Source organism: Myotis lucifugus, unplaced genomic scaffold (genome assembly GCF_000147115.1).
Source record: "Myotis lucifugus unplaced genomic scaffold, Myoluc2.0 scaffold_390, whole genome shotgun sequence".
NCBI classification, from domain to species: domain Eukaryota; kingdom Metazoa; phylum Chordata; class Mammalia; order Chiroptera; family Vespertilionidae; genus Myotis; species Myotis lucifugus.
Window position 1 is genome coordinate 261602 of NW_005871438.1, and position 11861 is coordinate 273462.

The following is an 11861-nucleotide window of genomic DNA, read 5'->3' on the forward strand; positions in this document are numbered from 1 at the left end:
GATTTCGGGTTTTTTTAGCCTCCAAAATACTGACAATATCCTCAACTGCAAGCTCAGAGGCCGGCAGCAGAGGCAGCGTAGTGGCTTCCCTCCGTCACTGGAGCAACAAGTCTCCTGTTCGCTCAAGCTGCCTGGCTCCGCCGCCATCTTGGTTGGCAGTTAATTTGCATATCGCCCTGATTAGCCAATGGGAAGGGTAGCGGAGATACAGTTAATTCCCATGTTTCTCTATTATTAGATAGGATTGTCTGAGACACCATATCTAAAATTTTAAATTTATTTTCCCCTACTATTCTCTCACTTAAGACTCCCCCAATTTCTAGATCTTCTGCCTCACTACAATCTGATGACTTTTATGCATTTCCTAATTATTCTTCATTTGTTTTGACTCTATTTTCCCTGCGTTATTTCTCTCTTTATTGCCTATAAAAATTAACAGTGATTTGAACGATTTTAATTTTTGGTTATTATGAATAATGCTGCTATGAAAATTTATGTATAAGTTGTTTGTATATGTGTACACTATGCCTTTGGAGATATTCCTAAAAGAGATATACATGCTATATACACATGCTCAATCTTGTGAGCCTATCTAATACAAGTTTCCTCGAGCTGTGTCTCAGAATTCAAGTTGCTCTACATTCTTACTAATACTTGGTATTGTCAGTCCTGCCATTCCTGTGGGGTTGAGGTGAGTATTTTATTGTGGTTTTAATTTGCATTTCCCTGAGTATCAACAAGTTTGAATTCCCTTTTATATATTTGCTAGGCATTTTTATATCTTGGGGTGGGGGGGGGTGAGGAGGGGGAAAGAAGTACCTATTCTAGTCTCTTGCTCTTTTTTCTTTGGGGTTGCCTACATTATAATTAAGTTTTGTCTTTCTTTATATATTTTGAATATAAACTCTTTGTGGATTATACATAATGTATATCTTTTCCTGCTTTATTTCTTGCCTTTTTACTCTTAATTGTATCCTTTGCTATACAGAAGGTCTAATATTTAATGTTGTCCAATTTATAGTCTTTCCCTTTATGGTCAGCACTTTGTGTCCTGTTTAAAAAAATCTTTCTCAACTCCAAAATAGTGGAGGCTCTGTTATATTAGAAACCTTCTTAGAAATGTTATGTTTTACCACTCACATTTAGATATACTCTCCCATGGAAATGATTGTATGTAAGGTATGAGGAAGGGTCAAGGTTAATTTTTTTCAATGTGCTCCAGGTTGAGGTCCCTAGGAAACAGAATTAAAGGCATTGAGATTTGTATGCAGGAGTTTTGCTGGGGTAAAACTCTTAGGGACAACCTGAGAGGGAGCAGAGGAAGCAGGGTTGGGTGGAGGGAGATACTCAGCAGGGACGATACAGTTGCATTAGTGACCTAAATTATTCCCAAGAAACATTCTTGAGCTGGAATGATCCTTCAGAGACCAATGTAGGCTAGGGTCAGGATTTTGGACCCTTGCACAAGTCAGTCATTGGTTTTGGGATAGCCTCAGAGGGAGAGTATAATCTTAGATGAAGCAGCTTCATTGGCTAAGTGAAATTCCTGAGAGAGATGCAGCTGTAAACCACCATAGCCAACTTTCCCAGCAGCTGGAGAGTGAGAATCTCAGTCCTAAAGGTGGCTCTGAGTAAACCAGTTGACACAATTTATTGTTTTGCAGTGCCACCTTTGTCATACATTAACCACCATATGTGTGGCTCTGATTTTGAACTCTATTCTGTTTCATTGGTCTCTTTGTCAATCCTGAGCTATTACCACAGTGTCAGTTAATGCAGCTTTATCATAGGTTTTGATATCTGGGGACAATTAGAGGAGAATTGACATTTAAGAAATATTGACTCTTGTAATTCAGAAACTTGATATATCCCTTCTCCTATTTGGTCTCCTTTAATTTCACTGATGTATTCCTTGCCTTTTTACTCGTAATTGTATCCTTTGATATACAGAAGGTCTAATATTTAATGTTTTAAATATTAATATTTAATGTTTTAAATATTAAGGTTTAATATAAGTAATATTTTGCAATTTTCTATATAGAGTCCTTGAAAATCTTTCTCTTCCATTTGCTGCTATAAATGAAAAGAAAATTTATTTTCAAGCTATTTAAGTTGGTATAAAATAGAACTGATTTTTTATTGCCCTTGTATCTGGCAAGCTTGTGAAATTTATTTATTATAATTCAAATAATTAATCTAGATTATTTTGGATTTCATACATGCGTAATTATTTTGTCATTGAAAATGACAGTTTTATATCTTCTTTTCCACTCTTTATATCATTTAACTTCTTATTTTAGAAACTCCGATATAATGATGAATATCAGGTTTAATAACCAGAGTAGGTAATTATAGCACAATTTACTTAATTAATATTCGATTGAAGGACACTTACATTGGTCTTTTTTTCATAAATAATGCTACAATGAGTATTTTTTTTTCACACATTTTGGTGCAGTCATCTCATTCATTCATTTGAATGTATTTGGAATAATCCAGTCAACAATGAAATTAAATGCATAAAAAGTAAATTAAAAATATTTTTAAAGCAAGTATATGTAGTTGTCAGAGACTTTTCATTTGAGTTACAATGAGATCACACTTTTATGGAAAAAAGTCTAAAGTCTTGAAAGGTAAATTTAGAAAAAAAGATGTGGGCATATTTACTTCTTTGTATTTGTGTTCTAAGGGACACTGACTTCCTGGGATTCTAAGAATCTTATTGTATTTTTATAAATCTCTTTTATAGTATAAGAATTATCTGATCTCTTGACCTAAATAAAAATAGGTTTTTTCCAACACTTTTTTTTTATATTGCAAAAAGAAAGCAGAAAGAGAAGATAGAGAGAAAAGGAGAGAGAGAGAGAGAGAGAGAGAGAGAGAGAGAGAGAGAGAGAGAGAGAACTAAATAAAAAATGTACATAAACATTGAGACTTTCATCCCATCCCCCTCCTCCATTTCAAGGTAACGGCCTATAATTCACAGCCTCAGGGCAGGTATGTGGCAGGTGGAAAGCAGTATCATCTGCAGGACGGTCTCGGTTTAGTTTAAAAAATGTAATCCCAATGAGAACAATAATTTCCCAGAAACTAAAGTTCCCCTGGTCTAGTATTAGAAGAGGTTTCTAACCTGACCCAGGTCCTGTGTTTGGAGATGCCCCACATTGGCAACAAGATCTGAGAGGAACATTGGCAGGACGTTCACAGAAGGGTTGTCAGATTTTAAAACATAGGACATCCAGTTAACTCTGAAATTCACACAGACAGTGACTCACTATTTTTAAGCAGACTTAATTCACTTTCTTTTTCTTGCATAAAATTATGGAGACCACAGCTGGAGCCTGGGCTCTCTGCACAGAAACTCTGGTGTGGGTCTTGACAAGATGGTCAGTGAATTCCTGAAAGGGAGACTTGGTGAGCAGGGTATCTTTCCAGAGATCAGGGGTGAGATAGGCACAGGTCTTAGAGATGGCATCAAAGGTGGCCCTGGCGAAGTTGCCCAGGGTGGCAGTGCAGCGCCTGGCCGCAGTATAGCAGTTGTCAATACTGCCATCAGCAGCAGCTTCTTGGGCACAGGGACCGAGACAATGCCCGTACCCCTGGGGGCAGGGATGAGGCGCCCCAGTACAGAGCCACAGCGCCTACCACCTTGCAAGGAACGGTGTGGGGCTTGCCGAGCTTGTTTCCCCAGTAGCCTCGTGGCCCATGGACAATAGAGAGGTTAGCCAGGATAATGGCTCCACGGATGGCAGTGGCTCCTTCCTTTGAGCACTGAGCACCCAGACCAACATGTCCATTGTAGTCCCCAGTGGAGACAAAAGCCTTGAACCGGGTCCTCTGGCCAGCACGTGTCTGCTTTTGCACAGGCATAATCTTCAAGACCTCATCCTTGAGGGATGCCCCCAAGAAGAAGTCAATGATCTCAGACTCCTTGATGGGCAAGGAGAATAGATAGATCTCCTCTAGGGATCTGATCTTCATGTCCTTGACCAGGCGGCTCAGCTTGGTGACAGGGATCCACTCCTTGTCCTTGTCCTTCTGCCAGCTCCGCGGCCTCGTCCCCTGCCCCGACCCCAGCCTCCACCCAGGCCCTGAATGACGCTGCCAAATCCTCCACAGAAGCCACCCAAACCTCCTATTCCAACACCCCGCCCCCCCACCCCCACCCCACACACACACACCTCTGGGCCCTCCCGCAGCACCGGCGTCATCCATTTGGTGTTTCCTCTGAAAAGAAGCCAATGACTAACTTTTTTGGTACGTGTTCTAAATATTTCATGGAGCATACTTACACTACAAAATTATTTGTTTATCTGAATTTTGTTTGTTTGTTTTTGTTCCATCTGGGAACCCTAGATCACAGGCACCTCTGAGTTCAGCTTTGCGTGGAGCACAGAGTCCTGTGGCCCATGGATGCCTGGCAAGTATCAGAGAGCCATTGGGTCCATATAATCGGGAACAGTGGGAATTTGGGTGGTAAGTAGAATAAACAGATGACTGAGGATTGAGTACCCACACTCTGTCACTGTGTGAAGCCCTGATACTCAAATCCAATCTGGTGTGAGAGAGGTAGATCTTTCCAGAATGTCTGAGGGTGAATTTCTGATTTGCTTATGAGGTAAAATATTAAAGTAAAAATTATTTTTTCCCTAGAATATTTAAAAGCCATATTCCATTTACATCTGAGTGTATACACTAAGATTCTTACCTTGTGATACTATAAAAACAAAAAAGTTTGGGTTTCAAACTGTGGGTGATTAGCTTCTTGACTCCTGTTTCCCAGTGGTCAGACCTCAGGAAAAGGCTGTTTGTGTAAGACAGGAGCAAAACTAAGGATTGAGGATGGAGGCATGGTGACAGCTGCCTACTACTGCGTCTGAATATGTCCTCATGTGGCTCCTCTGAGAACCCGAGGTTTTCCCCTGAGTTGCTTCTGAATCACAGAGGGAGAGATCTGCCCAGCTCAGACTCACAGGGCATGGACCCTGGCTTACCCTGCTTAGTCACAAGTATCCCTCCTCCCCGCCACCTCAGAGCTGTGTGATGGCAGTAGGAGATATTAGTCAGTCTTGGTCCTAACGAATGATCAGGATCTGCAAATTCAGCCCAACCGAATGAGGTTCCCCAGGGAGCCATCTGTGTAGGAGGTGAAAAGCAACCTCTAGTCGTAAATAGTATTTATTACTACAGAATTTCACTCAGCCTCCCTGCAGCTCTTCTGATCCTGGTGAGTTCAGCTGGACCACAAGCTGTTGCAAAGATTTCTTTTGTTCCAATGTCTTAGAAACCTAGCCTAAAGGTAGCCAGGTTGTTTTCTTAGCCATTTTCTTCTTGGCTCATACCCTAAACTTTAATGCCTTACCACTCCTATAGTAAAAAAAAAATTCCACAAAAGTGAAACCCAACCAGGAAAAGACAGCTTATGAGAGATAACTTTGAGATCTTAGAAAGATCTAGAATGACTAGGCTGACAAGCCTACTCAATACCACTTTTTCCTTACCTCCCATCTGATTTCCTCTTGACTTTTGATTGGAGATGGTTTTAATAGATTTGTTTTGGTGAGGATGTTGTGTAGGAGGAGGTGCTTCTCTCACTGAGAGGGAGATCCTGAGCTCATATTTCTACTTCAGTTACTCAAGTGACAAGTTTAAATAAGGAAAAGAATCTTAAAAAAAATAATTTAGTCCTCACCAAATGGCTCAGTTGACTTAAGTGTCATCCCATGCACCAAAAGTTTGCGTGTTCAGTTCCCAGCCAGGGCACATACCTAGCTTGTGGGTTTGATCCCAGTCCAGACATGAACAGATGGCAACTGATCAATGTTTCTCTCTCACATGTTTCTTTCTCACATAGATGTTTCTCTCTCTCTCTCTTCCTCCCACTCTAAAAATCAATAAAAACATGTTCTCAGGTCAGGATTAAAATATACATATATATTAAAAAATAAATTTAGGGGGTACATTGTGCAGAGACAGATTTCTTTAAATCCTCTTCACTCTTCACACTTCAAAAATCAACCATAGGCAGCAAAATCTCAGACATTTCTCATAGCAATATTTTTATAGATACATCTCCTAGGGCAAAGGAAACTAAGGAGAAAATAAACAAATGGGACTACATCAAAATAAAAAGCTTCTGCACAGCAAAAGAAACCATCAACAAAACAAAAATGGAACCCACTATATGGGAGAACATATTTGGCAATGATACATCTGATAAAGGGTAATATCCGAAATATATAAGGAACTCATACAACTTAACAAAAGGAAGACCTAAATAGACACTTCTACAAAGTGGATATACAGATGGCCAAGAGACATATGAAAAAATGCTCAAAGTCACTGATCATCAGAGAGATGCAAATTAAAATGACAATGAGGTATCTCCTCACACCTGTCAGAATGGCTACCATCAACAAATCAACAAATGACAAGAGCTGGTGAGGATGTGGAGAAAAAGGAAGCTTAGTACACTGCTGGTGGGAACGCAGACTGGTGCAGCCATTATGGAAAACAGTATGGAGTTTCCTCAAAAAATTAAATATGGAACTACTATTTGACCCAGTGATCCCACTTCTAGGAATATATCCTAAGAAACCCAAAACACCAATCAGAAAGAATATATGCCCCCCTATGTTCATTGCAGCACAATTTACAATAGCTAAGATCTGGAAATAGCCCAAGAGTCCATCAGTAGATGAGGGGATACAAAAGCTGTGGTACATTTATATCATGGAATACTATGCAGCATAAAAAAGAAGAATCTCTTACTCATTGAGACAGCATGGAGGGACCTGGAGAGTATCATGCTAAGTGAAATAAGTCAGTCAGAGAAAGGCAAGTATCACATGATCTCACTTATATGTAGAATCTAAGTAACAAAACAAAATGATGAACGGAGTAGATCCATAGACATGAAAGCATGGAAAAGAGTGCAGTATCTTGGAGGGAAGGTGGGGAAGGGTGGGTGGGTGGTAATCAACCAAGGACCTTGAGTGCATATATGCTTGGCCTATGGACACAGACAATGAGGTGGTGAGGGCCTGGGGCAGGGGGCTGGGGTCGGGGAGGGCTGGAGGGGGTCAATGGGCAAAAACAGGGGACATATGTAATACTTTCAACAGTAAAGAATTATTTTAAAAAATCTTCCCCTTAGCACTGTGGCGCAGTTCTCTCCTGATCCTTGTCCCAAATCTACCTTCATCCCAGGAGGGAATGGGCATGAGGATAGGAGAAACTCAACTCCCCCGATAAAAACTGTAATACAAAGCCAATAAACTGGAGGGGAAAACAACATCATAATTTGCAGAAAGTTCTGTTCTGATTTTTAAGATTACGCCAATTCAGAAATCATTTGGCAATGTAGAGACTATTCCTGGGCATTTTTTTTTTCTGTGAATGACTTTATCCTATGATCTGCAGGTCAAGTTTAGAGACAAATTTATGATGATCAATGAATGAAGTCTAAAGTCCTCTACTATTTTTAAAAATATTTTATTGATTTTTTTTTACAGAGAGAAAGGGAGAGGGATAGAGAGTTGGAAACATCGATGAGAGAGAAACATCAATCAGCTGCCTCCTGCACACCTCCCACTAGGGATGTGCCCGCAACCAAGGTACATGCCCTTGACTGGAATCGAACCTGGGACCCTTCAGTCCGTAGGCCAACGCTCTATCCACTGAGCCAAAACAGTTAGGGCTCTACTATTTTTTAAGAGGTATTCTGTGATCTGGCCTTTCTCCCTTCAAGTCCTAATTTACTTGAAATGAGTTAAGTAGTAAAAAGTTATTAATAATGCCTAAACATTATTATGTTGTACTATATCTAAACACTATTATGTTGTACTGAAAATATGGCTATTTCTCTGGGTTGCTTAATACATCTAGCTGTCCTTCCCACCTTCTCTTACTAAACAGCAACTTGTTTCAAGTTTCTCAATGTTTAAAAGAAGCCCCCAGGCAGTGCTTATCTCTGCTTGTCTATTGTCAGAGGGATGTGACCTGATACTTTTGACTTCTAAATGAAGACAGAATGAACACAGAAATCAGGCTCTCAAGGTATCTGGCTATTCTCTTCTCCCAAGAGGACTAAAAGAAGGCTCTCCAACCCAGGTTCTGTGGGAGGTCAGCCTTCTTCCCTGAGTTCACACCTTACATCCTTTTTAGGGAAAGAGAACTGAAGCAGTGTCCTGTGCCCTTCTGGCAGGAGAGAAGCTCATAAACTTTATTTTTTTCTCTTTCCCATCTTTGTCTGAGGGAACCCAAGAAATTGCTCTTATTGTCAAATATGTGAATGGCTTATTTACTACTTATATGTAATCTTCAGGTGCCATCATTATCATAACACACATCATGAAATATGTCAAATTAAATTTGTGATAAGTCTTAGAATTTCAATATTACTGTTTTTGTTTGAAATCCAGGATAATTTCATCTGGAACCGGGCTGCTCTGTCACTAATTAAAGCTGGCTTTCTGGAGAATTATGTTGTGCCTCTGTGGTTTTGGTGTGCACCCCATGCTGGAAGCTGAACTCCTCTCCCAGTGGGTTCACAGCTTCTCATTTCCTCACCTTCTGTTCATGATTTATGAATCAGATAGAAGATGATGTTGGCTCCATCTGGAAAGTGGGCCAGCTGGTCTTTGAGGTGACACAGTTTAGAGACTGATATGGAGGGGAAAACGGACTTGACTCTCTTACAGGGAAATCAAACTTCAGCCTGAAGAGCTGCCATCAAAGATGAAGGGTCAGTAGAGCGTGAATAACGCTTGTTATTATCACAAAGACTTGGTTGAATGTAGGCACTGAAAACCTTTCCTGATCCCAAATACCTCCTCCAGAAGCCTGTCAGGGCACTGACACTTCCCACAAGTGGACTGTTGACCATTGGGGAAAGTCAGCCAGAAAAGATGACTATGTTCTGAGTAATATATTGGCACTACTGGAGCATTTGCACCATTGCTTTGTCAGACTTGTCAGCCCAGTGAATTGTAAAAGGTGAGGGGGTTATATAGCCCACAAGGATCATTCATTTGGGGACAAGGCCATAGACATATGAATATTAATAGTTATTTATTTTCTTCCCTCCCCTTCCCTTTCCTTTCTTCAGCTTCTTTAATAGAGCATAGGATCTACCATAATCCTCTGTTCAATACCCTTATATCTTCAGTCAATGGAAGGCCCGATCATCTACTTAATTATTTAAAATAGCCACTTGTGAATCTGCCACCTAGTAACCACTATTCTGTTCCAGACATCACCCAACCTAAGGAGCTCAGCCATCTCCCTGAATCTTGTGTTCATAATTTCCTTGCTTTCAGTTTCATATGTGTGAGTATTCACTTGTTCTCATGTTGATGAACACTTGGGTTTATCTAGGATTTTGTTATTTAAACTGTGATGTTATTAAAAGTCTTGTACATATCACAGGGTATACATGTGCCAGAGTTTCTTTTGTGTATCTATTAAGAGTGGAAGAGCTGGATCATAGTCGAGGTGAATGTTTCACTTTATAAGATAATGCTAGATTATTTTCCAAAATGATCACACTAATTTACAATTTTACCAACAGTGCATAAGAAATTTTGTGGATCCACATCTCTTTCATCCTTTCAACATCTAGTGACAATAACTTAGCATTATTGGACTTTTTAATGTTTGCCAATCATATAGATTTAACTTGTATCTCATGTTTTGATTTGCATTTCCACAGTCACTATTGAGGTTGACCATTTTCTTCATATGCCACATATGTTTCTTCTCTTTTGAAATTTCTGTTAATATCTTCTGCTCATTTTCCAATTAGGACATACGCACTTTTACACTGATAGGCAAGAACAGTGATTTTTCTAAAAATAAAAATAGCTTTTAACCTAAACTTGGGATTCTACTCCCAAATGGAGGTTGCACAAATTATTTTATATATTGATATTATTCTGACACTAGAAAAATCTTATTTGCATCCAATATACAGAGGGTGTTAATGGGTAATGTTCTTGACTTTCAGAAAATGACAACCCTGATTCAACAACTTTCAACCATCTTGACCATTATCATCCTGCTTTCCCTCCACCTCCAGTTCAAACCACTGCCTTCTCTCACATTGACTACTGCAACAGTTTCCTCACTAGTCTCTCTGCTTCTATCCTTGCCCTCTCCCACTCTATATAGCAGCCCCCTTGATTTTATTACTCCTGTCAAAATTCTCCCACGACTTCCAATTGTCCTTGTAATAAAACTGAAACTCATTACCACAGTGCACAAAGCCCTATGTGATTCGGTCCTTGTGTTCTCTTTCCCTCCTTCTTTTCTTGGCCTTTAACCACACAGTCACTTTTGCTGTTCCTGGGACAGACGAGGCTTGATTTTCTTTCAGGGCGTTTATGGTCATTATTTTATGTTGGGAAAGTTGTTCTCCTGGTCTTCCCATGCATCAATCTTTCACACCATTCACTTTTCTATTCAATGCCACTTAACCAGAGGTGATTTCCCCGACCACCAATCTCTATAAATCTTCTAATCCTACTTTGTTTTTTCCTCACAGAACTTACTAAATTTGAAAATTCTGTTATTTTTCATTTGCTCACTGTTGGTCTCCTCTGTGGAATGTAAGCACCGTGATGGCAGAAGTTTGACTGCCATGTCACTTCTATCTAGAGCAGTGTCTGGCACATAGTAGACCCCCAATAGCTATTTATTTGTTAAATAAAATAAAATAATGAATTGTATCAACGAGGAGGCCATCCACTCATAGATGTTTACAGATAGCATTAAATCAGTAAACATAAATTGTATCACACAAAATGGGTTTATAAGAAGGAAGATGATTCTGGAGAGAATCAAAGGATGATTCTAGAAGATCAAATGAATTGTGGAGGAAAGGTAGAGTTGGTGTTTCTTTGAAGACAAACTTCATTGAAGTACATTTCACACATTACTCATTTCAAGTGTACAATTCAATGATTTTAAGGAACTTTACTCAATAGTATAGCTATCATCTTCAGTTTCAGGACATGTTAATCCCCCCTGCAAAATTCCTTATGACTATTTACAGTTGGTTTTTTTTCAGACTGAAGATTTTTTAAAAATGTAAATTCTTTATTGTTTAAAGCAGGGACCCTCACCCCAATGGGAGCATGGCCAGCCTGAAAATGTCCCTCAGCCCCTAACCCAGACTGGCCATGCCACCCAGTGGAGACCCCCACCCTAAAGGGGGTGCGGTCGGCCTGAAAACTGCCCCAGGCCCCTCACCTAGGCCGCCCCCACCCCCAAAGGGGACCCCCACCCTGATCTGGGACCCCCACCTGTGCATCAGGCCTCTATTCTATACTAATAAAAGGGTAATATGCTAATTAGATCGGGAGACCTTCTGAACATCCTTCTGGACAAAACCATGGTGGCGGGGCTGAGGCAGAGGCGGTTAGGGGCGATCAGGCCAGGAGGGGAGGGCAGTTGGGGCAAGCAGGCCAGCAGGGGGTCCAGTTATGGGCGAGCAGGCTGGCAGAGGGTCCAGTTGGGGGCAAGCAGGCCAGCAGGGGGGGCAGTTGGGGGCAAGCAGGCTATTGGGGGGCAGTTGGGAGCAATCAGGCTGACAAGGGGCAGTTGGGGGCAATCAGGCAGGCAGGCAGGTGAGCGGTTAGGAGTCAGCGGTCCCGGATTGTGAGAGAGATGTCCAACTGCCGGTTTAGGCCCAATCCCACAGGTCCCAGATTGGAGAGGGTGCAGGCCGGGCTGAGGGACGACCCCCCCCGCCCCTGCCGTGCATGAATTTCATGCACCGGGCCACTAGTACAGTCAATAATATTCTAATAACTATGTATGGTGTCAGATGAGTACTAGATTTACTGGGATGATCATTTAAT

At 40.8% G+C, this 11861-nt stretch overlaps 1 pseudogene; it reads right to left on the reverse strand.

Annotated features, from left to right (window-relative positions):
- Nucleotides 1-3290: 3290 nt before the first annotated feature.
- Nucleotides 3291-4215, reverse strand: LOC111823093 (annotated as a pseudogene).
- Nucleotides 4216-11861: the final 7646 nt, after the last annotated feature.